Here is a 27,795-nt window from a genome sequence, read left to right on the forward strand (position 1 = left end):
AAACATTTGATGTTTTGTTTTCTTATTCCCTGGAAACCTCCTGGCCCCCAGATTTTACCTTTATAATTTTTCAGGGGGAAGAAGGAGTGTGCTATGTTGACAGCCACTTTGGTTGACTTTAACGCACACCAACTATGGTATTGTTGTCTTTCCAGTGGCTACCTGACATAGGCTTAGCAAAAATTGGCACTCACATGTGTGCTGAATGAAAGCCATACCCCATGACTCGCTGCTGGCCCTCTCTGCAAATGTTAACTATCAAAGAAAGGGTTTTTACTCAAAAATAATAAACTCAAGTCGTCTAGGTCACACCAATCTGAGAGATATAATCTCAGAGGGATGATAAAACAACAGCAACCCTTTGCAGCGGACTCTTGGCAGAATACCTGGAATGCCATTCACCGTTTCTTGCCATTTTCATGACATTCCTAGGGAGTCTGATGTGTAACTGCAGGCAGCCACAGCCCTCTTTCTTCTTATAGCATTTTCTTTGTTCTCCAGCATGGTCCTTTTTGTTGATTTCTGCCAGCAGCGTATGCTCCTGGTATCTTTACTGTCATTGATCATATTTTCTCTGTTTCCCTGATTCTCATTATGCGGGTCTTTTTCAATTGTTCATGGCAGTAACCCAACTCAAACTTGTTTAAACAACCCAGGAATTAATTGATCCTTATACTGGGACATATATGAAAAGAAACATCTTCAGGTGTAGCTGGATCCAGGGGCTTACAAATGTTATCAAGGATTCTGTCTCTTTCTCCTTCTTTAATACTTTTCTCTTCAAAGGCAATTACAAATGGTAATGGAAGGCGCTATACTCAGCTCTAAGTAGAATTTTCTAATGGCTCCTAAAAAAACATTCTGCTGAGGATTCTAACAAGTCTGCTTTGTATCACATGCCCATCATTTATTGAGGTGTATAGATTCTGACTGGGTCAAACAATTGCTGCTGTTACAGGGAGTGGGTTTAGCTCCCCCTGATCCATACTGATGGGTTCCCTCCAGGAAAAAGGGGTCCTATTAATAGAAGAAGGAGGGAAAGAGGGTATCAGAGAGAACAAACTTGTTTCCACACCACGTTACTATGATGCATCTTCTGAAGTGACTTAGTTATTCCAGGTGCCAAAATAAAATGAAATAAAATGTCCTTTCCCACTACAAGTATTACTTTCTTTGACTAGTTGTAGAAGTGAAAGAGGAATTTTTGGAGACATGGATATTATAGCTCTTTATCTGGAGTGCATCTCCCAAGGGCTCTGGCATTTATAAATGAGTCCCTGGGCTGAGCTCAAGGAAAATCTGTGGAGTGTAAGGACTACATCATGCTGGACTCAACAATCACACCCTAATTGCTGCTGCCTATGTTCTGAGTTTCTTCCCTTGGAGGTTGCTTCTCATCATTAATCCCTTCTCCCAGAGCAGGTACCCAGAGAGGTCCTGGTGATTAAGACATCCAGCCCTAGGGAATGGCTGTCAACAGCAGTGCCTTGTGTTCGTTCATTGACCTTCCACGAAGTTCTCTGATGTTCTCTAGTCAATAGGCCAGGTCTCTACCCTCTGCTCAAGTGTCACCTGCTCATGTAACCTTTTCTTACTTGACCTAAAACAGCACCCCTCTCTGCTCACTTTCTAAATTCTGCTTTACTTTTCTTATTTCTACCTTAAATGATGTCACATGTGTCTGTTTGCTTATTAATTTTCTGTTTCCCTCACTACGCTACAAGGAGCTGGATGACAGGATTTTTTTTTTCTCTTGTTCTCTGCTGCATCCCTGTGCCTAGAATAGTACCTGGCACATCCTAGCCATGCAGTAACTATTTATTAGTTGTGTCAAGAAATAAATAAGTGAGCAAACAAAATTATAGCAGGAGCAGATCTTAGACCATAATTCTGGGACCCTCATTACACAAACATAAACATATGTTCAGTAAAACATCCACCTGCAATTTTTTTAATGTGTGAATAAAAATGTCTATAAAAGACCTCAGTTCATGCCCTGCATTTTGTATCACGTTACTAGTCTTACATCTCCCCTTAATTTCCTTCTGCTTCATTTACTGATTTTCCTTTCTCCCCAGAATGGTGACTAAGCTGACGGGGTTGACTAAGAAATAAAATAGCATATTTGATGTGATTTTTGCTAAATAAAGCCAGAGAAGAGGTAAAATTTAAGCTGCATAGAATATTTATATTAATTCTGCAGAATTTTTTTTGGAGTAACAGTCTTAAACAAACAAACAAACAGAAACATGACTTCTCTTCCAATGTGCTTTCTCACTCTTTTAACTGTCAGGACTTTAGTTTTCTGTAAAACTATGAGAGAGATTTGCATTCTCTGCTATAATGGAGTATAAGGTCATGCCATCCACTTGACGTCCCTCATGAAGAGGCTACATTAAAATCCAGAAGACTGGTTTCATAATTTCATCCCTCACCCAATTTCTCCTGCACCTTTATCTTTGGGGTGCCTGGAGATGGTGGGCAGGGCAGAGTCAGGCAGAACCAGTAGCCTGTTCTGGAGGCTCTGCTACCCCTCAAGTGCAGTGGGAATTCCTTTCTGCCTGAGTGAAATGTCTAGTCTATAAAACTGGTTAGTAAAACATACTGTAATTTGGAATTTGGTAATATCGGCTTCATTTTGACAGAACCCAGGCAGACCCACAGCATTACATCATGAACAGATGTGAATTCTAGAAGGGTGGAATTGTTAAAAGCTAGTTCAGAAAGAAGAAAACTAAGTCAAAAGAGACATTCGTTCTTCTATAGCTTCTAAACAGTAAGTTGTGTTTGACCCTGTTTTGTTCAAGTGACCTTAGAATCACCTTTGTCTCTCTTGATATGTAGAGAGAGGGTCTGGTCATAGTACAAATGGATGCTTTCAGAAATGTGCTTTACATGTAATTAAGACCTCTTGGAATCCCTTACATTTAAATATACAAGAATTCTAATAGCTTAATGATCCAGGGCAAGTCAATCAAGAAACTCCATCCTCAGTTGTTTTCATCTGGAGAACAGAAACAATAATACCATAAGTGTGGTTTTATTGGAACAGAAACAATAAGTTAGGTGTGGAGTTTTTGTGAGACCAAATGGGTAATTACTGTATGAAAGTACTTTTCAAACAATAAAGTACTATAAAAATATTCCAGTAGTTAGTATTAGCTGTGGACAGATTAAAATAATGGCAATGACTGTATTATATAAAACTTTATTGCCAGCATGTTGTTAAGGGGTTATGTCATGCTTTGGATTTTTGATAGAATTTTCCAAACAATATTCATAACTCTGTCTCCTTTTAGACCTAAATTGATTATTCAAAATCACTTCAAAAACCAGTCACTATTTGGTGGGAACAGAGGTGGAAGGGGAGAGGAGTATTAAGTGTGTATGTATGTAGATAGATAGATACGGATATACAAATAGATGTATATTTTTATATATATAAATATATATACATATATATCTTAAAATTCTATTTTCTTGCAAAATAAGCAAAACTCATGCCAGGATATATTAAGAAACTATTGAACTGATGACACTCAACTTGACCATTTGTGAAGAGTATCCAAACAGAAATGGTTCCTATTCCGGTAGCGTCTTGGAAGATGACCTCTATTATCAACTTTGGAAACCAAGATGGTGAATAAATATAGATTCTATCCAGCCATCTGGGAACCTGTTACCCAAAAATTTCCCTGAAGTCAGAACATTTGTAAACTTTAAGTCATTACACATAGTCATTCAGGAAATATGTCAGACACTGTTCTAAGTACTGGAGGTTTAATGGAAAATAAAACAGACATTGGCCTTGACCTCAAGGAACTTGTATTCTAATAGGGGAGAGAAACATTAAACAAATACATTAAAGAAAATAACTGCAATTTTCTAGGCTCCAGTTCTCCATCAAGTCACTAAATGGGATGAAAAAGTCAAAAGAGAAAAAAAAATATCCAAGGGTAATGGCGACTTCACGGTGCAATAAGAGGCCTAAGGACACAGGCTCTTAGGAGATTCAGGTCCATGCCTCTCCACATTGCTGTGACTCTTTTTTTTTTTTTTTTTTTTGCAGTACTTGGGCCTCTCACTCTTGTGGCCTCTCCCGTTGCGGAGCACAGGCTCCGGACGCACAGGATCAGCGGCCATGGCTCACGGGCCCAGCCGCTCCGCAGCATGTGGGATCTTCCCGGACCGGGGCACGAACCTGTGTCCCCTCCATCGGCAGGCAGACTCTCAACCCTGCTGTGACTCTTTTTAATGAATTCTCCTGTTGACTTTATAAGTTTGATCAGCTAAGCAGACTGCAACTGGCAAGTAGACATCGCAGCAGTGGCATCTGGGATCATCTACCAAGACTTTGTTCCTGTGACTTGACCCCTGTTATTCCACTACTGCATCCAAAAATAGTTAGGATTCTACATTGAGTCACACTGGCCAGTGTCAGCCAGGTCATTTCTTGCTGCTGCTGCTGCTAATAACAATAAATAATGCTATTGTAGTGCTTATGATATCCTGAGAAGTATTCTTAACCATGTTAGATAAATAACACATATTAGGTCTCGCATAGTATGAAGGGCATTCTAAATCTCTCTGTATAAAATAGCTCAAAGTTTAGCTTTTATAATAGTCTTCATCAAGACCATTTCTGTTTACTGCAAGTGTTTATGTTTCTATCTGTAACTGCACAGATATGGCTCCTAAGATTTGGCAATTACATATTTTAAGAAGTGTGTCCTCCTCCTATATCATCAAAACCAGGTAAATTCATGCATTTAATTAGGCTCCCTGTGACTTTGTCTATATTCTATGTATTCTGGGAGTTTGAAAACTTGTTTAAAAAGTTATTAAGTAGGGCTTCCCTGGTGGTGCAGTGGTTGAGAGTCCGCCTGCCGATGCAGGGGACACAGGTTCGTGCCCCAGTCAGGGAAGATCCCACATGCCGTGGAGCGGCTGGGCCCGTGAGCCATGGCCGCTGAGCCTGCGCATCCGGAGCCTGTGTTCCGCAACGGGAGAGGCCATGACAGTGAGAGGCCCGCGTATCACCAAAAAAAAAAAAAAAAGTTATTAGTAGTTAAGAGTGTTGCTAGTCATCTAGGGGCTGCTACCAGATTCTTATATAAGGATATATCCCAATCCCTACTATTATCTCCCTTTTTTACTTTTTACTACGGAAAATTTATAATATACAAAAGTACAAGAGCCAGTATAGCAGACCCTCATGTACCCATTACCTGGCTTCAACAACTGTCAGCTGATGACAGTTTTACTTTATCGATATCCTACATGTATTGGGATTGATATCTTACATGTATTGGGATTGGGATTGAAAACTTATATTTATAAAATTAGTGACCGACAATGTGTCCAGATGATATAATTTTTCCAGATGCTCTAAGAACATTAGGGTGGGGAAGGGAATGTCTGGATTGCTATTGTAGAAAATGAGAGCATGCCTAGAAGCAAAGGGCTTGGTAAAACTAGAAAAAGCAATCTAAAGGAAAATAATGTTTGTAGGTTAGAGTATAAATGAAGGCCACAAATTCTCCACCAATAAGTGGAATTTCTTTTCTGTTCCCTGGAAATGTGGACATTTAAGCCTTATCCTATAGAATGTGGTGGAAGAAATGGTATGATAGTTCTGGATCTAGAGGGTTAAGAGCATTGTAATCTTCCACTTTCTCCCTCTTAGAACACTCATTCGTGGGTTACTTCCTCATGGAACCCAGCCAGCAGGCTGTAAGACTCCCAAGCCACATGGAGAGGCCATGTTGGGTGCCCCAGCAGACAGTCCCGGCTGAGTTCCTGCCTGACAACCACATCACCTACCAGCTATAGGGGGACCATCTTGGAGTTTCCAGCCCAGTCAAGCACCACATGAGATCACGTGGATCAAAAGAACTACCCAGCTGAATCTAGTCAACCCATGATTTGTGATAGAGAATTTTAAAAGTTGCTGTTTTAAGCAAGCTGAGTTTTAGGCTCGTTTTCCATAGCAAAAAGAATAACTGAAACCAAATTTGTGCTTGACTTAAGGTGCTGCCATGACAAAGAATAAAAGTTGCATTGGCTTTGGGACTGGTGGCAAGTAGAAGCTGGAAAGGCCTCGAGGAGACTGCTGGTGAAGGTGAAAAGTACAGCAAGAACATTGTTTTGGAAAGTTGGAGAAAAGAGGACCCAAGTTATGTCCTGGTAGAAAATAGTGAAACTGTTGCCTTTGGAGGCTTGGAAGAAAAGGTAGTTGATGAACTCATGGATCTGGTGAAAGCTATTTCCAAAAATAATGTTGATAGTTACTCATACTATTGGTCAAAGCAAGTCTGAAGGTGCGCCCAGATTCAAAGACAGGAGAATGGACTTCACTTCCTACGAGAGAAGTGGAAAGAATGTGGGGCCTTTGTTAATCCACCATAAGGGAAATTTGGTATCTGAAGGATACACACAATCCCAGCAGGTAGTACGAGAGAGCCCAAAATAACACTGAATTCTGACTTAAGAAACATGGGAAAGAAAAGGTAAGTGTATAAAATCCCTTACACGCTGAATAGACTAACGGGTTGATTTAATCTTTAATTAAGAGGGCTCGCCGAGGCTGCAAACCTGCTCTTTTGCTTCTTCTGTTATCCCTGAAAGTAATCAAGCAGACAGCCAGAATAATCACAGGTATAAATAGGACGTTGCTTCCACTCAAAGAAAACAAACCAGTTTTATTGTTTCCTTGATGTTGAATTAAGGAGCTAGTCTGGTTTTTCCGTTAAACAGAACTAAAATCCACAGCCAAGCGAATTACTCAGATCTGCTTTAAACAAAAGGCCATCATTGTCAAGATACAGGCCGTTTCATTTTTATCACAGGAAGAGATGTTAGGGTAGGTTAATGTCTTTAGAAATTATTTATCCTGGAAAATCTCCTGTGCATTACGCTGAAGTAGACTGGGAATTAGGAGACATTAATCTGAAAGAAAGAGCCACTGCCAGTTATAGCCAAACCCCCAAATACCTAAATAGTTAGATCTTTTGGGTCTTTACAGATAATGATACTTAACAGCTGTGCTCTGTTATGTTGCTTGTGTGTGCCCCAAAGATGGTCAATATACCTTTGCACATGGTTTTTATTTGTCCATGATCATTTGAAGGTGAATGAGGAGGTCCTGGGGAAAAAAATTGGGATCCCAGGAAGCCTACAGTTGGACTTCTTGGCCTCCTTTTTCCCATAACTTTCCTGATTTCATAACAACACTCTGCAGAGAAAAACAGGAGTCCCTAGAAGCTGATGCTGGAGACCGAATTCAAACAGGTCAGGGAAGGGGAGAATAAGAATAAGGGGTGAATTCTGATTGCCCAGATGGGCCTGTACCTCTGCATTAATCTCCTAAGGGAGAAGGGCAGAGAGCCCTGACTTGACTTCTCTCAGATCCATTAAGTCAGGGCTAGTGAAGGTCTTAATAGATACTCCAAGAACTTCCCACCTGCTACCTCGATTTTAAAAAACACAGTGAAACTGCAGCGAGAACAGAGGCCGCCAGCAATTCTGTACATTTGGAAAAGCAAGTTCAGGAAGGACACGGATTACTGTAAAATTTGGTAGAGAAACTGTTCCGTTACTCAGCCAGTTTTCCTAACCTACATTTCTTGCTCCACAAAAAGACAAACCATTTGTCTATCAGAGGATCCTGGTGGGATTTCCTGCCCTAGCACATGCTGATGGGTCCTGAGGTCGCCAGTGGTTTGGGGTTGCCATCTTATCTCAGCCACAAGAATTTGACTATAAATGTATCTAAGTACAGATATTTCCAAGCAACTGGCTCCCTTTTCCCTACCTACCCTCCATGGCTTTCTCTTCTCTGTATGTTTCTCTCTTTCTTTTAAAATTAGGATTTCCCCAGTGCAAGAAATCTTGATTCTAGTTGTGACGCTCCCTCTAACTCACTTATAATAATGATAACTTGGGCTTCCCTGGTGACACAGTGGTTGAGAGTCCGCCTGCCGATGCAGGGGACACAGGCTCGTGCCCCGGTCCGGGAAGATCCCACATGCCACGGAGCGGCTGGGCCCGTGAGCCACGGCTGCTGAGCTAGCGCGTCCGGAGCCTGTGCTCCGCAATGGGAGAGGCCACAACAGTGAGAGGCCCGTGTACTGCAAAAAAAAAAAAAAAAAAAATATATATATATATATATAAAACTTGTGTGCTAGTCATTTCACCATTCCATCACATTTTCACATCTATAAATTATGGGATTATGCCTAGTACATCAGGTCTGAGTTCTCCCAGGACCCCCAATTTTCTTTAACCATAGCCCAAAAGGCTTGTGCAGAAGATAGATGACTTCTCTTTTCTGCAACATGCTCTTTGTTTTGTTTTGAACAGAAAAATAATTAGTCCAAGTGAACAAAGGAACACAGTTTCTGAAGAAAAATTAACTTGAATGTCTTACACAGGAGCTAGCTGGTATTTCTACAATATATTTTCTATTCCTGTCCAAGACACTAACAATAGCACACAACACAGTTGGAGGTAGAAATACCAGAGTCAGGGCTTCCCTGGTGGCGCAGTGGTTGAGAATCTGCCTGCCAATGCAGGGGACACGGGTTCGAGCCCTGGTCTGGGAAGATCCCACATGCCGCGGAGAAACTAGGCCCGTGAGACACAACTACTGAGCCTGCACGTCTGGAGCCTGTGCTCCGCAACAAGAGAGGCCGCGATAGTGAGAGGCCCGTGCACCGCAACGAAGAGTGGCCCCCGCTTGCCGCAACTAGAGAAAGCCCTCGCCCAGAAACGAAGACCCAACACAGACAAAAATTAATTAATTAATTAAAAAGCAAGAAAAAAAAAAGAAATACCAGAGCCACTCCCCAGTAGATCACAGTCATAACAATTATCTATTACCCAGTAGTAGGAATGATCTATGGCAAGCATCATTCAGCTGGCGCTGAAAAGCCTCATGTGCTACCTTGGGTTTGGTGAGGTTACTGATGGCTTTGAGTTTGGCTGGGGGAGAAATGGGGAGGATGTGCTTTTTCATTTACAGAGCAGGTTTAGTTCACACAGTGAGGAAACAAGCTCATGGATGACCATTCCCAAGGGCAATAGTATAAGAATAGAAAAAACCCAGCATACACATGCTGAGTAAACACTGAAGCTGAGGTGAAAAGGGAACAACTACGATCCCACACTTACATGGTCTTATAGGGGAGAACTCAACTAAGGCAAAAGTTCAGTTTAGAGGGTGCTTATAGTGTTTGGTCCAGTGCCCATCCGCATGAGTAAGCAGCATTTTTCTTCCCAAACAAGTTTTTCCTGCTTTGTTGTTTATTTATTCATTTATTTATTCATTCATTCATTTTTCTGTTAGTCTTCGCCTAGATTTCCAGGCTCACAGCACAGGAGTTGTTCCTCAACGTTTCCTGTATCCTCCTGTGCAATGGATCTGTGACTCTGTCTGAAATGACTTTTCCATTCCCCTCTTTGCTGCCCTTTCTCTATCCGGATCAGAGCTTGCATGAGTAAACAGATCCCCAGCTGAAGTGCTCTGTTTCCACAGGGCTCATAACCCTTGGTTTACATCTCTCCCGTAATATTTATCAAATGTTGCCTTGCTTTGGTTTGGTTTGTATTTCTTACATTCCCTACTGGATCATAAATGGATGTCAGGCAACATTTTCTTCATGTCCAATTTTTCCATGGCATTTAGCTCTGTACCTTGTACAGTAGAGCCTGAATACATTCCACAAATTGATTTCAAAAGCTAATAATTTCTCCAGATCCAAGAAGCCCGTGGGGTAGAATGAAAGTAGCAGCAGGATGAAGAGTACAAATTTGAGCGGTGATATTAATAATAATAATGACAGTAACAACACATTTATTGAGGGCTTATAAATGCCAAGCCCTATACTAGGCATATGTATATGATTATATATAACATTAATAAGAACAGACAAATAAGCATGTTTGTTGTTGTTGTTGTTACAGATTGTACATAATCTTACACATTAGAAAATTGAAGAGCAGAGAACTTAAGAACCCTGTTCAAAGTCTCGTAGTCCATAAGCATCAGTATTACATTCCAGAAGGCCTGACTGCAGAACCCACCATAAAATAGGTAAGTTATTCTATGCCTCAGTCTCTCAAGTTTCTCCTCCAGATCACAAAGGGCAAGCACGTCCTGGGGTGTCCTGAGGTTCTGTCTTCCCCTTGCTCCTTCAAAACCTCTTGGACTCCCTGACCCTTGAACTAGCAACCCTGGAGCTATCGTAGGAGTCCAACATCAGAGGGTCCATGGGTAGCCAGGACCACCTCTCTTTCTTTGATTATGCCTGCAAGTCCAGATGCACTGCTCTGGGACTTGCCAGGTACCTAGGGACTGGGCAGGAAAGCTGGAATACCTGGGTGTCCCAGGAGGGTTCCTCCTGACTCCTCCTGACTCCAGATTTCCCCAAGGAGCTCATATTCTGTGGGCAGAGGCTCCCAACATACAATCAAACAAAAAAGCAAATATCAAGTGGTGATAATGGAAACTGAAAAGTGCAGCAGGGTGAAGGAAAGGGAGTGAGGGTGGCTGTTTTAGGTGGAAAGGTCAGGAAGGGACTCTCACATGAAGCATCAATTAATAGGAAGAAAACATTTTAAAGGAAGTCTCCTGAATTTATGTATAGCCACTGATTACAATATTTTTATTTCATTTGGTGTGTGCTGTCTTAGGAATAAGGGCCATTCATACTAAAAATGGAAACTTAGGAAAATACACATACAAAAAACACACACACACAGGCACATAGACACATAGACACAAACATACACACAAAAATACATAATGAATGAAAATTATCTGGCTAAGGATATTTTAAAAGTATTAAGCCAAAGGAAGATCTCCTATTAATAAATTGGAGATAATTTGAGGTTTATAAGCCAGGTGGGGGAGGGACTGGGGACAGGAGAGCTTTCTCCACACTCCTGGGGTCAAGTGCCTGGCTGTCACCTGTTCTACCTATGCCCAAAGACAGGCCTTCTCTAGATGCGTTGGTTTTCAGTTTGATGTTCTTATAATGTGGATGTTAGCTTTAAGCCCCTCAAAAAGGCATTTCAGGGATATATTTTAAAGCAAATTCCAGTCTATTATTATTTTATTTATTTATTTTTGACTGCATTGGGTCTTTGTTGCTGTGCATGGGCTTTCTCTAGTTGTGGTGAGCGGGGGCTACTTTTCATTGCAGTGTGCGGGCTTCTCATTGCCTTGGCTTCTCTTGTGGAGCACGGGCTTTAGGCGTGTGGGCTCAGTAGTTGTGGCTCACAGGCTCTAGAGCACAGGCTCAGTAGTTGTGGTGCATGGGCTTAGTTGCTCCGTCGCATGTGGGATCTTCCTGGACCAGGGCTCGAACCCGTGTCCCCTGCATTGGCAGACGGATTCTTAACCACTGTGCCACCAGGGAAGTCCCCCAGTCTTGAAACACCTGTTCAATCATGAGACCATTCCTGACATATGAGGGATTATAGGCTGGAGAAAGAAATGACAGTACAATTTATGAGTCGTCTCACAATTCAGTTTTGAGGTAACTAATCCCCTGTATTTCCTGTCAAATTATTATTAAAAAATTAATACAAGTCTTTCCCTTTAAACTTATAAAATTACACCAAATGCAATAGATTAATTTCTTACATGTCACCATTTTGGAACAAAGCAGGAAGACAGGAGGAAATAATTCACTTTTTTGAGCCATTATCTGTGGTTTAGCCTCTGACAATCAAATTTTTGTGACCCGTGTGGTCATTCATAGATAGGTGTTCATTGCAGAAAAGCTCAGCCACCACAGACTCTGCTGACACGATACAAGGAAATCCAAACATGCTTTGTTACTCACCTTGATACATCTTAGTCTGACTCCATATTGATTGTCTGCAAGCCCCTGTAGTGAAACAAAGTGATCAACCCCAGTAACATGAATGTCGTTCCCTGTATGCATCAAGTCCATTAAAAGAAACCACTCAACAGCATCAGTTTTAGGTCAATGGCTTTTAAAACATGGAGTTCCTACTGCAGAAGGACTTTTCCAAGGTGGAGAAGTGGTACAGAAAGTTGACAATGGGAGGTATACATTGAAAACTAAGGGGAGCAAAATTGGTTTAATTATAGAACCCCATCCAAAAGAAAAAATTGGGCAGGCACATCTTTTCAACTCCATAGTGTATTTTTCACCAGCTCTAGCCCTCCTTGCTTCTATCTCTTCGCAGGTCCATTTTCTTGGTTTCATGAGACATAAACTTGTGGTTAAGAATTATATCAGAATAGAAATTGAAAGAATTATGCCATGAAGACAGGAAGGAATGATTCTGAGTTGTATCACATTATAAATTGAAAGAATTATGTGATTGGATTCAATTCTGGAGTTCAGGTGCCAAAGAGATAGGTCAGAAAACCAAGCAGCATGATCATATTAGAGATTACAAAGATCCCAAGCTTTTGGTTAAAGAGATAAGGGGGTTGGCCTTGAAAATTCTCAGCAATATTTGACATTTAAAGAAGTTTGAATCTTTGGAAGAGAAGAAAATGAATGCCATCCTGGGAGTGGGAAACCTGAGGAAACTAGAAAGGTTGAAAGGAAAAGGAAAGAAATGAAGAAACGAGTTGATAATATAACTGAAAGCAACTTGCAAATATCATCCTTTTAAGTACAGGGATTTTGTTCACCTCTGTTCATTCATTTGTTTAATCAATAAATACTTATTGAGTATTTACTGTGTCATGCATTGTTCTAGACACTGGAGATAAAATGATGGACAAAATTGACAAAGTCCCTGCCTCCATGAAACTTACATTCTAATGGGAGAAATAAACAATGAATATTTACATATATTTTAATATAGTATTAGATAGTGACAGGTGTCATGAAGAAAAATAAAACCAAGTAATAAGGTAAGAGATGTGCTATTTTAGATAGGATTTTATGTCCTGGAAAAAAAAGATGGGGGATCTTATTTATAGACTTTCTGATTCCATGGTGTAAACACTCCTGCTCTGGCCAATTTGGGCTACCACCATGCCATTACTGAATTCAAAGATGGGAAGAAAAGCTCACTGTTGTCCCTTGCAAGCTCATACAAGCTGGCTCCAGCCTACCACTGGTGGACATTTGAGAGGAAACCTCAAATAAAGGGAGGCACTGAGCAATGCAGATCTATGGGAGAATAGTATTCAGACAGAAGAAACAGCCATTGCAAAGCCCTGAGGCATGGCCATGCCTGATGAGTTAGCAGAATATCAAGGAAGCCAGGGTAGCTGGAGAAGAGTGAGTGGGAAAGGTAGGTGAGGCCAAGATCATGAAGTGCTGTGTAGACCATCTTGAGGTCTTTGGATGTTATTCAAACTGTGATGGGAAGTGACTAGAGGAGTTTGAACAGGGGCTTGGCATAATGTGATTTATGTTTGAAAAGGATCACTCAGACTGCTAGTGAACAGAATATGTGGGTAGGGATGGACAAGAGAGGAAGCAGGGAGACAAATTTGGAAGCATTTGTCAAATACCCAGGCAAAAGATGGTGGTGAACTGAATGGGATGGAAAATGGTAGAGATGGTGAGATGTTATATTTGAGACCAATTTATCTTTCATACACACATAGATATATACACATATGCATATACATATTCATACATACAAACATACATATACATATTCAACTTCTGGAAATTGAACTCCAGATATGATGTGACTTGCCTTAGGTAAAACACCCAGCAGTGGCAAAGTCAGGACTGATGCCAAGCCCACATCTGTACTGCTCAGGATGAAGCACTAATGGGGTAGTGGGGTTGTTTTGAATGAGACCAGGGCTTGAAGATAAGACTGTCTGGTAAGAGCTTTGAAATATATTTTGAAACTAGAATGAGAAGTGTTTGCTCATGGATTAGATCTGGACAAGAGAAAGAGAAATGTCAGTCATGTCTCCATGAATTTTATCTGATTATCTGAGCTAGTGGTTTGGGCATAGAGTAAGTTGGAAAGTATTAGGAAAGAACATATTTATGGGGAAACGTTAAGCATTTGGCTTTGAATACACTAGGTTTGAGATGCCTCTTAAATAGCCATGGGGCAACACAGAAAGGCAGCTAGAGATGCAGTCTGGAATATAGGAAAGATACTGGGGTTATAGAAACAAGTGTGGGAGTCATCAATCTTGTAAATGGTATTTAACGCCATGACATTAGATGAAATACTGATGGAATAAGTGTATCTAGAGAAGATACATGAGGAAAACTAAATCTTGGGGCCCTCCAAAATTTAGAAGTTAGAAGAATCCAGAAAAGGATATGAGAAGAAAAGTAAAAATAAAAAAAGAGAATTTTGTTTTCCCAGAAGCCAAGAGAAGAACATGTTTCAAGGGGGAGAATGGTCAGTTTGCTAAATGCTGTTCAGAAGTCAAGAAAGATACAGACTGAAAACTGACCATTGAATTTGCCGACATAAGGGTCATTGGTTACCTTGACAGAGTCTCAGTAGGAGGACAATAGTGAGGATGTTGGGATGGAACTTCATACGAGTGATTTTGAGAGAGAATGGGTGATGGGACAATGGAGAAAGCTAATATAGACAACACTTTAAAGTTTTGTCTTACAGCAGAGCTGAGAAATGATTCAGGAGTGTAGAGAGATGTGGGTTCAAAAGAGAGATTTTTAGCAAAAATATTATAGCATATTTGTGTATCCATTTTAATGATCAAAAGAAGAGGAAAATTGATGATGCTGTAGAGAAAGGAGAAAATTGTAAGAGCAAAGTCTTGGAGTGAGAGGATAGGAAGAGATCCAGACAACAAGTGGAAATTTTGGTCTTAGACTGGAGCCCAGACAATTCATCCAGCATAACAGGAAGAAAGGCAGTGCATAAAGGTACAGAAGCAGGCCATGTGAAATGTTGGTGGTGAGGAGGGAAAAACATTCCCTTTTGAATGCTTCTATTTTTCAGTGAAATGAGAAGCCAAGTCGTCAACTAAGAGTGAAGGGTTGTTTGAGATTTGAGTGGTGAGGAAAACATGTTACTTTGTCCTATGGGAGATGGGAGAGTAAATCAACTGTAGGGCTGCCTGCCAGTGCTAAGGGTCCACTGGAGATCTGCTATCATAAATGCAAAGTGAGGTCAATCACTAGTCAACATGGCTAGTGTTTTCCTTCAGTGAAACCCAGCTATTTGAGTACAGTTGTAGAATCTGAAAGGAATTGGGTTGAATCAGGGTTGGAGCTTTTCTAGGCACAGAAGAAGAAAGAAGAGAAGGGCAAGGGAATAGATTATGAATGTAAGGGAGCATTTATAATAATGGTCTATGAAATCTCAGCTAGACAGGGAAGAATGTGAGGAGGAGTGGTGTGTGTGTGTGTGTGTGTGTGTGTGTGTGTGTGTGATATTGTGGAGGTACCACTGTGATGATAGGTATCAATGGATCTCAGATTCTAGTGAATCTGGTGTCGTGAGTACTAGGAGGAGCGAGCTAAAAATATAGGAGAAAATAGAGAGTATAATCAGTTAATTAAGATTTTGGAAGTGGTACACCTACGGATAATAACAAAGTAGTACTGGGGAGATTTTTTTAAAAAATAACACCAAATCGAGGCTTTGCCCCTGATAATTGAATGGTAATTTTGGGGAGGTGGGGCTCAGCATGTTTCAAAAGCTTCCCAGGTGACACTAATGTGCCTCCAGAGCTGAGGACCACTGGTCTAGGGATTATATTTTAATTGGTGTGAAGCAATCCTAAGCATTAGGATTTTAGAAATGTCTTCTAGAATTATTTTTTCAATGGTTTTAATTGTAGGCAAATACACATAACTTAAAAAGGAAATATCTGCATAGAATATCTTTTTCTATCCTTTCACTTCAGTCTATTTGTGTCTTTGGATCTAAATTGAGCCTCTTGTAGGCAGCATATAGTTGGATGATGTGTTTTATCCATTCTGCCCATCTCTGTCTTTTGACTGGCTAATTTAATCCACTTACATTTACAATAATTACTGATAAGGAGGGACTGATTTCTGTCACTTTGTTATTTGTTTTCTATATGCCTTATAGCTTTTTTGTCTCTCATTTTCTGCATTACTGCCTCCTTTCGTGTTTCATTGCTTTTTCGGTTGTGAAATGTTTAAATTTCTTTCTCATTTCCTTTTGTGTTTATTCTACAGCTATTTCTTTTTGGTTACCATGGAGGTTACATTTAACATCCTAAAGTTATAACACTGTAATTTGAATCTATACCAGCTTAACTTCAATAATATACAAAAATTCTGCTTCTTTACAGCTCTATCCCCATCCCTTTCTGTTGGTGATACCACAAAATTACAGTTATATATATTATGTGCCCCCAAATGTAAGTTAATTCTTTAAAATGCATTGACCTTTTAAATTATATAGAAAACAAAATTTGGAGTTACAAACCAAAGTTACAATAATATTAGTTTTTAGACTAGTAATTGTGTTTTTTTTAAGTGCACTAGTCTCTTGAATTGTGTAGAAAATAAAGTGCAGTTATAAACCATTGTTATAATAATACTAGATTTTATAATTGCCATAATTTACCTTTATTGAGATCTTCAATCTCCATATGGCTTTGAGTTTCTTTTTGTTTTACCCTTCTGGTCTCCCTGGAGCATTTCTTATAGTTAGGTCTAGTTGTCACAAACTTCCTTAGCTTTTGTTTATCTGGGAATGTCTCAATTTCACCCTTGTTTTTGAAGGACAGTTTTGTCATATGTAGGATTCTTGGTTGACAGTTTTTTTTTTTTTTTCCTTTTAGCACTTTGACTATATAAACACATTCTCTTCTGGCCTCCAAAGTTTCTGATCATAAATCTACTAATAATCTTATTGAGGAACACTTGCATGTGACAACTTGCTTCTCTCTTGCTGCTTTCAAGATTCTCTCTTTGTCTTTGCCTTTTGAGATTTTCATTATAATATGTCTCAGTGTGAGTATCTTTGAGTTCATCTTATTCCCAAATTTGTTGAGCTTCTTGGTTATTTATATTCATGTGTTTCATCAAATTTGGGAAGTTTTCAGCCATTATTTCAACAAGTATTCTGTCTGCCCCTTTCTTTTTATCTTCCTTTTCTGGGACTCCCAAAATGTGTGCGCTGATCCACTTGATAATGTCTCACAGGTCACTTAGGCTTTTTTTATATTTCTTCTTCTCCTTCTTCTGTTCCGCAGATTCAGTAATTTTCATTGTCCTATCTTCAAGTTTGCTGATTCTTTCTGCTTGCTCAAATCTGCATCTGAATCCCTCTAGTGAATTTTTAATTTCAGTTATTTACATTTTCAGCTCCAATTTTTTTAGGTTTTTGATTTTTTATTACTATGTCTGTTTTATTTATACATCATTTCTTTTACTTTCTTCACATCTTCCTTTAGTTCTTTGAGCATTTATAAGACACTTGTTTTAAAGTCTTTGTCTAGTTTATGTGACATCAGATCTTTTACAGGAACAGTTCCTGATGTCTTATTTTTCTCCTTTGAATGGGCCATACTTTCCCGTTTCTTTGTATGCTTTGTGATTTTTGTTCAAAAGTGAACAATAGAATCTAATAATATGGTAACTCTGGAAGTCAGAGTATCTCCCTTCCCCAAGGTTTTCTGTTTTTTGTTATTGTTTTTTGTTTTTTTGATTGTTGTAGGCTGTCTCTGTGCTGAGGATCATCCTGAGGGGTAAACTTAAGGTCTTCTCAGGTATTTTCTGAGTCTTTTCCTGGACAAGGACAATCACTTTCTATCAAGTTTCCTCGTTTATGCAATTGCTTTTAAATGTCCTAGTTTTTAATGTTTGATTCCCAAAAGGGGAAAAGAGAAAAATGAAGGGAGGATAAAAGGCACTGGCCTTTTAAATCCCTTAGAAGTCACTTCAGCCCTTGAGAGAGGGGTTTGCAATGAGGGGAAATGCAACAAAATCGGCCACCTGTCTCTTCATCCACATCTCTGTGATCAAAAGCAGCAATCAGCAATCAGAGCACAGATTCTTGATATTTGGAGGATAAGGTCCTTTTTTGCCCATCCTGGCTCCTGTATGCTGTGTGTAAGCTGCTCCAGGAACCATGAACAACTGCCTGCCATGTGGCTGAGGTGGGGGATAGGTAGCTGCTATAGTGCTAAGAGGTGAAATTGACCAAAATCAGCCTCAACATACCCTCCAAGTCTTCCCCTGGACATTGTCAGGCTTCAATAGATTCCAGAGTTCCAAAACAGTTATATCAGATAGATTTTGCCAGTGCAATTGTTGTCTAGGTGAGGAGATAGATTCCTGGTGATTACTACTTACTCTACCATTTTCCCAGAATCCTCTCTCCTTCCAGAGAGAGGATTCTGGGAAAATGTTGTTTATATTCAACATAAAGCAAAATTTAAAAATCATCTAGAGGGTTTGTTAGAGCATGATTTCTGGCCCTACCTCCAGAGTTTCTGATTTATTAGGTTTAGGTGGTGTTAGGTGATGCTACTACTGGTGGTCCAGAGGACACACTTTAAGAACCAAGGTTGTAGACTACACTGTTAACTTTGGGAGTAGGTAGGAGAGATGAGTAATCCTTCTCAAATTTTAATGCACATATCAATTATCTAAGCTTTGATAAAAAGCAGAATTTGATTCAGTAGAAAGAGAGTGAGGTCTGAGATTTTCTGTATGTATCATAATTGACCTCATGCTGCTGCTGGTCTGTAGATCACACTTTGAGTAGCTAGGGACAGCGTGTAAGATAATAGGTGAACTAACAGGTGAGAGCTTTTGATGAAAGAGGCAACAGATATTTATTCAACTCCTGCTCTGTATGTCAAGCATTGCAGTGTTTTCTGCTAACAATTAAAATATGCAATGGCAGAAACTTACTAAATATATTCTATGCTTCATTAAGTGTCCTTGCTTGATTATAGAAATAACATGGTCTTAGTGGTATGGTGCTTCGTTCTCAAACGTTTTCCAAGCAGAATTTCCATATGTAGAGAAGATTGGCGACTTAACGCTATTTGGCTATTAGATGAGCTGAAGCAGTTACCCACATGTTAGATGTGATTTAAAGTTTTGTGTTTTATCTTAAAATGCTATGTAAGTTTTACTTGTTAAGCATAATGCTTGTTTTATAGAAAAAAAATTTTCCTCAACATCCTTAAGAAAAAATTAATATTCAAGGAAATATTAATATTTTATTAAAGGAAATAAATGTCCTTAAATTAACTTTAAGTAAAATTAATACTCAAAGAGAGCTCATTCTTGTCCTTTCATTTTGTTTTTCTCTTGGAGTGTATGTAGCCAGTGTAAGAATCACCATTGTAGTAAAAAAACAAAAGACATTGTTTATAGCCACTGTTATAAAAAAGGTCAACATGGAGGCTCTAGACTCTCACTAACTGAGCTCAGTCTGGGTTCCACACTGTCAGCTCTGTAGCTGGTTTCTGGAGAGTTCCTTAACCTCTGTATATAAACCTTGGTTTACAGATCTGAATAGAAAAAAATCAAATAATATTTACCTAATAAAGTTCTTGTCAGGAGTAAATGTGGTATTTGTGTTCAATCTTCAGCACAGTGTCTGACATAAAAGAAGGGCTTATTCAATACTAGCTATTACTATTATTGTTACTATTTAGGGTAATAAGTATATCTGGATTCTGGTCTTGCCCCAATGGGGGTATGTTTTCTAGACCTGGAGCATATCACATCTCTTTTTTAGGACATCAGTTTTCTTCCCTAAAAAAGGAGAGGAGAGTCAAGAGCTCTGTGGTTCTCAAACCACTTTATCCAGCATCAGAATCACCTGGAGGTTCTGATTCAGCAGCTCTGGAGTGAGCTTTGAGAATCTGCATTTCTAATGAGTTCAGTCTATCTTCTGATATTTAGCAGAGGATCAACAACATGTGCAACCTTGTTCAGGAATTAGAGAAATGAAAGAATTTAAAGAATGCAGAGTTAAAGAATTCTATGACTGAAAAGAATCTTGGGGGTTATTTATATAAGAGATAAGAAGCTCAGAGAAGAGCAGCTGCTGGTCCAAGTTAATGTAAATCTGGAACCAACACCCTGATGTGGACCCCTATTCATGTTTGCCCCTCAACTGCCTTCAGCTCACACAGAACCTGGAAAATGGTTCTTATTAACTTAGACTGACTTTAAGCAGTGCTTGATCAGATTTCGCTAGCCAGTGGGTGCAAATGGGATAACAATAAAAATAATAGTTAACACTTACTGAGTCTTTCCTATATTCCAGGAGCACAGACATAAACTATATTCCTGTGGCTGTCACCAGCATTTGCCATTCAGTATCATTAGTAACTTCTGAAAATCCTTCAAGATATCTCACGTATGGTCACAGATGAGCTGGTATCTTTGCCAAGTTTTTCCTCTCCTGCTTCAGGCTCCTTCAGTGATGTTGGCTGCTGAAGTTGTCTATAGAGGATTAGCTGCCTGCATTAGAAGATGCTTCATTTCCACCCTGAGGGCTTTGCCCTAAAATTCTGGTGAGTTGGGGACACTACCGTCACAGGTTCAGCCATGGCTCTGGAGCCTTCAGTATACCAAAGCCTCCTTGTGTTTCAGGCAGATAGTGGAGGACCCAAGAGGCATCCACCCAAAGTCAATGGCTCCTGCTGCCTCAGAAAGCTACATCTTCATGGAGATATGGCTGTCCAGCTTTCTCATTCAAACAGACCTTGAGTTTCTGAGCCAGGTGCAGACGGTGGGGAGAACGATAATGGGTCTTCTTCCTTTCTTTTAGTCCTACTGGTTTATTCACTGTCTTTTAGTGTGTAAACATTTGTTAGGTACCAGCTGAGTTTCTCCATTTAGCACCATCAACCTGATTTAGAGGGAATCCCTTTGAGAATATGGCACTCCTAGAGTTTTTGGTGGTTTTATTTTGGACTTTGTGATTTATAAATATGTTAGTGAGAATTGAAAGGTGCTGAATCAAAGGACTGCTTAGCCATTTTTGTTACTTTTTGTTTGAGTGCATTTTAGAATTACAGAAAAGCTGCAAAGAATAGTATGGCGTTCACTCGTATCCCTCATCCAGCTTCCACTAATGTTAACATCCTACATAACCATCATACAATAATCAACACCAGGAACTTAACCTTTGTCAGTACTACTAACTACACTTCATCTTATTTGGATTTCCATAGTTTTTCCACTAATGTACTTTTTCTTTTCTAGGACTGTTTCCAGGGTCCCAAATTTCCTTACTTTTCCTTAGACTCCTCCATTCTCTAATATTCCTTAGTATTTTCTTTCATGATCCCAACACATTAGAAGAGTACTGGTCACTTACTTTGTTCCTAAATTTGGGTCTGTCTGATGTGTTCTCGAGTTATAATGAGGTTATAGTTTTTTTTTTTTTTGCAAAAGAGATGTTGTGTCCTTCTTAGTGCATCATATCACGCGGTTCATGATGCTGAATTTTCTTATGCTTGATGATGTTAACCTTGACTCCTCGGGTAAGGTAGGATCTGCTGGTTTCTTTCCAAAGTTATAATCTTTCCCTTCATAATTCATAAATATCTTATGGGACCTGCTTTGAGACAATACAAACATCCTTCCCCGCCCCCGCCAAACTTTTATCCATCAATTTTAACTCCATTAGTTGATCTTATCTGATCTTATCTGCAATAATTACTATAGCATTTGCCTAATGGTGATTTTCTATTTTTCTCTTTCTCTCTACATTTATCATTTGGAATTGTTTTGTAAGGAGGAATTCATTCTGTTCTTTAACTTTATCGATATGGACTTATGGATATTCATCCTCTATTCAGTGGGTTAGAATCCAATGACCTCGTTATTTATATTGTTTCTCTAATTGTTCCACTTTTGTCATTGGGAAGTCCTTTGGGGTGGCTCCTGTATCAGGAAGCAACTTTTACTGGAAATTGGCCTTAATATTGTTTCTTTTAAATCATAGATTACACTTTTCTACAGTATAATAATCCCCTGAGGGGGTTGTTAAAATATAATCCTTGCCCTCACTCCCAATGTTCTGATTCAGAGGATGGGGTTAGGACCCTGTAATCTACACTTTAACAAAATGTAGGCTGGATTGTTAAACTAATGGGCCACAGAAAACATGTGAGGAACACTGTTTTAGAGACAATGTTTCAATATATATCCTGTAGACTTTTGTATCAGTATACCTTTATGTATTTCTATCTAGCTCTATATCAACCAATATGTCTACCTACCTTATATCCATACATGATATGTACTAGATGTTCTTTTTTATAACCTGCTTTGTTTTCACCCAGTAATTTCATGGAAGTTTTTGCATGATAAAGGATATGCTTCTACAGTACCTTTTTCAATAGCTATTGTATTTTATGTATTAGAGTTGGTTAGATTTTTTTTACCTTTATAAATAACACTATTGACATATATCTCATATATAACGAATTATTTTTTTACAGTAAATTTATAGAAAGATGTCGACTCAAAAGTTATTTACATGGTTGAGGCTTTGGAAATCTATGGACAATTTGCCTTCTGTTGACGGTAGATGGTAGTGCTTTTTCCCCCCACACTTTAATCAATGTTTAATCATATTCATTTCGTAAAATAGGTAGCCAAAGAAAAAGTATCTAACTGTTATTTGAAATTCTTTTATTTTTAATGACGTTAACTTTTTAATATTTTTATTGGTCATTTATATTTCTTCTTATCAAATGCAAAGTTGAACCTCTACCTCTTGATCAAAGAAGCTAAGTGGGAAAGCAAGGTTTTAGGAAGACTGACTTTGTAACAAAATGAAGGACTGATTGTGCTATTGAGATTTAAATAGAGGGGTTGCATATCTGCTCAGCTACTGAAAAAAGAAGCACATAAAAAATTTGCTCCTGTGTGTACCTCAACATAACATTTTTGCACTGCTTTATTTGTCTATTTATTTGGCTATCTCCCAAGTTATGAATGCCCCAGCTCTTAAAGGCAGAACTTTATCTTGCTTGATGTATAAATCAATGCCCATCTAGCAGACTCTTTGCCATCGAGTTGCATTCCAAGGACATGTTAGCTGGAAGAATAAAAGGATATCCCATTGATAGTGAAACATCTCAGATCATCCATGCACCAAGAGAAGAGCATCATTCACTTTTCTGACTCAATATTAGAAGTAATAGTAACTTTTTTTCTTCTAAAAACTGTCATTTATCTTGCTGCCTAGAGTAACTGTCTGCTGGCTTAACTTTTTCTGTTTTATCATTTATGACCTGCCTATTCCAAAAAGAAAGATGTTTTGTGGGTTAAATTAGTTAAAAATAATTAAATAAACTTTTAAAATTAAAGGACAGTTTCCAGGAACTTAAAATAAATTTGCTGTTGGCAGTAAGATTTAGTTATAAGATTTCTGGGAGCCAAGAAAAAAGGTAAACATGTTGAGTTGTATAATTTTTATTGCCTCTAAGAGGAAGCTCAGCAGAGAAAAACCAGGGGAAAAAAATGTTTAATCACCAGGATAATTATGTAAAAGACACCTTAGGTAATATCAAGAACAATGTCTTCTACTACAGTTTTGTAAGAAAAAGGAAATGACACACATACAAACAATCATGCACACACACATTCTGCCTGTAGATTGAAATATGTTTTATCTTTCTTTGACTGCACAGTTGTATAGGCTAATTCAGTAAGCACATTTTAACAGAATATAGTCCAGGTATATTGTTTTCTGAATATCCAAATTTATAGAGAAACAGCTCAGAAAACCCAGATCCACAGCAGAAAAGAGAGCTGTGACACAGGTTACGTTGTAGGGGTACTAACCTACCATGCGCAGGTGCATGAAGGGGCTTCCAGATGCCTGTGAACTTCCCAAAATTCTTTGCAATACATAGATATTCTCTGGGGAGAAGGTCGATATCTACCTCATATTTTTGAAGATTGTTCATTGATCCAAACTGCTTTAGAAACTACTTAGCCAGAAAATTCCCAAATCATTTTCATTTGATTTAAAAATTCTCATTCCCTAAGCTAAAAATCAGGAGGAAGTATCATGGGATTTTTCTGGGAAGAGTCCAGGGTGACAGGGGAAGTAAAAATAGGATTGATGCTCTGGGCTCGCATAACCAAGCATGCAGATGATGTAGGGGACCTGATGGATGTCCAGTGTTGGCTTCTCAGGTGGGTCCCTGCTTACTGAGTCACTCCAGGCCATAAATCGCAATTGCTTCCCTCCTTTTCTAATTTCAAAATCTCTCATTAAAAATTTATAGTGGGCAGTCATCCAGCTATTTATGACTATGTCTAGACAACTGAAAAACAGCAGACAGTGGCAGGGTCGATTAGGGGCTTTCACTTGTCTTGGTGACCAGTTCAGATCAGGGCAGAGTTGATCAGATCAATTAAGTGGAAATCAGATGTTAATGCAACCAGAGCAATCGACCTAGGGAGAGAAACTGATTGTCCCCACTGGCGGTAGCAGGAGCCAAAAATGAATATCCGTTCTCTTGTTTGCAAGCATTTGTCAACAGTGTCACTGTGTTACTCTGCTTGGGCTGGCATCATAGAATTCCACAGACAGGGTGGCTTAAACAACAGAAATGTATTTTCTCACAGTTCTGGAAGCTGGAAGTTCCAGATTAAGCTGCCATCAGAAGTAGTTTCTGGCGAGAGTTCTCTCCTTGATTTGTGTACAGCTACCCTCTCCCTGTGTCTTCACATAGTGCACAGTGGAAAGAGAGACATCTCTGTGTATCTTCTTTGTCTTATCAGATAAGGATACCAGTCCTATCGGATTAAGGCCCCACTCTTGTGACTTCATTTAACTTTAGTTACCTCCCTAAAGGTCCTGTCTCAGAATACAGTCACATTGGGGGTTAGGGCTTCAACATAGGGGTTCTGGGCAGACACAATTCAGTCCATATCAGTCACTGACTAAATAGGGCAAGACCTGTTTGAAGCTGCTTGTGCAAGTAAAGTGACACCTCATTTTTTCTAGACAAGATGCCTTCATTACCTCTGTGACAGTGAGACCTGTTAGTCAGCTCTCTTTGGGCAGGATTATTAGTTGGCATTCATAGCTTGCTCAGAAACTGTCTATGCTTTCTTTGACATTGTTACTGACAAAACACCTGGAGACAGGCAGAAAACACTCAGGACACCAGAGGGGAAAGATGAGCAATGATGAATCTTGTGGCCACTAGAGAATTCCTACTTTTAGAAACAGAAGCCTACATTATAAGGTCTTGTAACCTGTGTCAGTGGAGCTGGGCTACAGCAGTGAGAGAATGCACGATTCAGTGTCCAGATTCTTCCCATTACAGCACATTCATTTGTTTGCTTGTGGGGTAATGGGCTATGTGTCATTCTTAATGACGTGGCAAATTGGAGGACGGTGGAAGAACAGGGCAATCTCAACCTGTGTGTGGCAAGATCACAGGATCCTAGAATTTTAGAAATAGGAGACTTTTGCAGGATTGAAGACTACTAATAGTCCCGTGTGTCTGTTTGGAGCTTCGTGGTCAAGGAGGCTCTTTCATACACTTACCACCTGGCCAAGGCTGACACCAGGTGAGGACACCTGGATAAAGCAGGGCTGACCAAATTCTCTCTGCTACAGATTTGGAATTGAAACTGAAAGAAATTGGTTAATCTTTGCTGATGTCTGGACCTAAGGGTATATAAACACAGGAGCTATGAGAGAATTGTATCCAAATGGACCCAGAGAAAGTTGTTTGGCAGAGACAGAAGAGTGAATTAGGTATTCAGAGAGTAGCAGAGATAGATTATGGAGAAGGAGAGGGAGAGAGCTAGAGAGATGAGAGATGGGGAGGCAGAGACTGTGAGAGTAATGGTTCAGTTCCTTATGGACTCAGAAGCTAAATCTGGCATGGCTTTCTTTGTGGGTGGGGAGGTAGATAGGAGCAGTTCACAGAATAGCAGAAGGACTACTGTCATGAGTTTTGGAAACCTCCAATTTTTTTTTTTAACATCTTTATTGGAGTATAATTGCTTGACAATGGTGTGTTTCTGCTGTATAACAAAGTGAGTCAGCAATACGTATACATATATCCCCATATCTCCTCCCTCTTGCGTCTCCCTCCCACCCTCCCTATCCCATTCCTCTAGGTGGACACAAAGAGCTGAGCTGATCTCCCTGTGCCATGCGGCTGCTTCCCACTAGCTATCTATTTGACATTTGGGAGTGTATATATGTCCATGGCACTCTCTCACTTCGCCCCAGCTTCCCCTTCCTCTTCCCCATGTCCTCAAGTCCATTCTCTACGTCTGCCCGCAAATGTTTTTAATAATTTTACAGTTTAGACTCTGGCCTAATCTTTATTTCACTAAACAATATTGCCGTCTAGAACACATATGAAGCTATGAATCCTGTAGTTTAATCCTGAAGGGGTACCTCAGTAAAAAGAATATTAACCCTTGCAAAGAAATCCTTTCAAAATATCTCAAGATATTTCTATATAGATCCCAGAAATGTCTTAAAAATATCTTTATTTTTCCTTTCTGGTCCACTGTTCCCACACACCACAGCTATCCCCGTGCATCTTGTTCCAATGACCTGTTTCGAGAAAAACTCCTTTTGTGCTTTACCTAACAGCCTCCTGAGAGTCCTGTCACCACATATTTTTTAGTTACAAATGCAAGAACTTTCTAGAAGAATAGAGAAGCAAAAGAGCATGAGAGAGTTAAGATAAAGTTCTCCTATTATAGTATTATGCAGAGGAAAGGCATAGATGGCAAATACTTTACTTTTATCATTTGTGTCTCTGTAGACTTGTAAGAGCATATAAAAAGACAGTAAAATCTTAGAATTTAGGATCTGAGAAGGACTTTTTTTTTTTTTTTTTTTTGGTGGTACGCGGGCCTCTCACTGTTGTGGCCTCCCCCGTTGCAGAGCACAGGCTCCAGACGCGCAGGCTCAGCGGCCATGGCTCACGGGCCCAGCCGCTCCGCGGCATGTGGGATCCTCCCGGACCGGGGCACGAACTCGTGTTCCCTGCGTTGGCAGGCGGACTCTCAACCACTGCGCCGCCAGGGAAGCCCTGAGAAGGACTTTTGAAATCATTAAATCTGGACAACAATTCTACAAATGAGGACACTTGGTCCTAGATTTGAGAAGCACCTTCGTAAAGATTATAACTTTAAATAATCGCAGTCTGCACAGATGTAGAGATCAAACGTATGGACACCAAGGGGGGAAAGTGACGAGGGGTGGTGGTGGTGGTGGTGTGATGAACTGGGAGATTGGGATTGACATGTATACACTGATGTGTATAAAATTGATGACTAATAAGGACTTGCTGTATAAAAAAATAAATTAAATTAAATTAAAAAATTAAAAAAATAATAGCAGCCTGACAAAATGAGTTATTGGGAGGACAAAATACTGAACTTCTCATATAATTGTTTAGTGCTGGACCAAGAAGGAACTTAGAGATAATTTCTCTAGCCTCCTTACTTTGTAGGTGAGTGTACTGAAGATTAAGAGCATCAAGTGACTTACCCTAGGTCTGAGATCTAATTAAGATTAGAGCTAAAACTTAACCTGGTTCTCAAAGTGCTTTGATGAATGATTTTATCCCCTTAGACCATTGGCTTCCAAACATTATATTACTATTTTAATTTATAAAATGGATTCATTGTTTAAACAAATTAATGTAAGGAACTCTAATTGGTAATACTGATAATCCCTTGAGTGGAGCAGTGTTTAACGATTTCCCCCAACACAAACACACACACACACATACACACACACAGAGTTCCACCTGCTTACCTTCATTATATACCTTTTGACCCCTGGGGGGATGCTGAGAAAACTTTAGGCCTCGGCAAAGCAGAGTTTGGAAAC

Source organism: Globicephala melas, chromosome 7, assembly GCF_963455315.2.
Source record: "Globicephala melas chromosome 7, mGloMel1.2, whole genome shotgun sequence".
In the NCBI taxonomy this organism is placed as follows: domain Eukaryota; kingdom Metazoa; phylum Chordata; class Mammalia; order Artiodactyla; family Delphinidae; genus Globicephala; species Globicephala melas.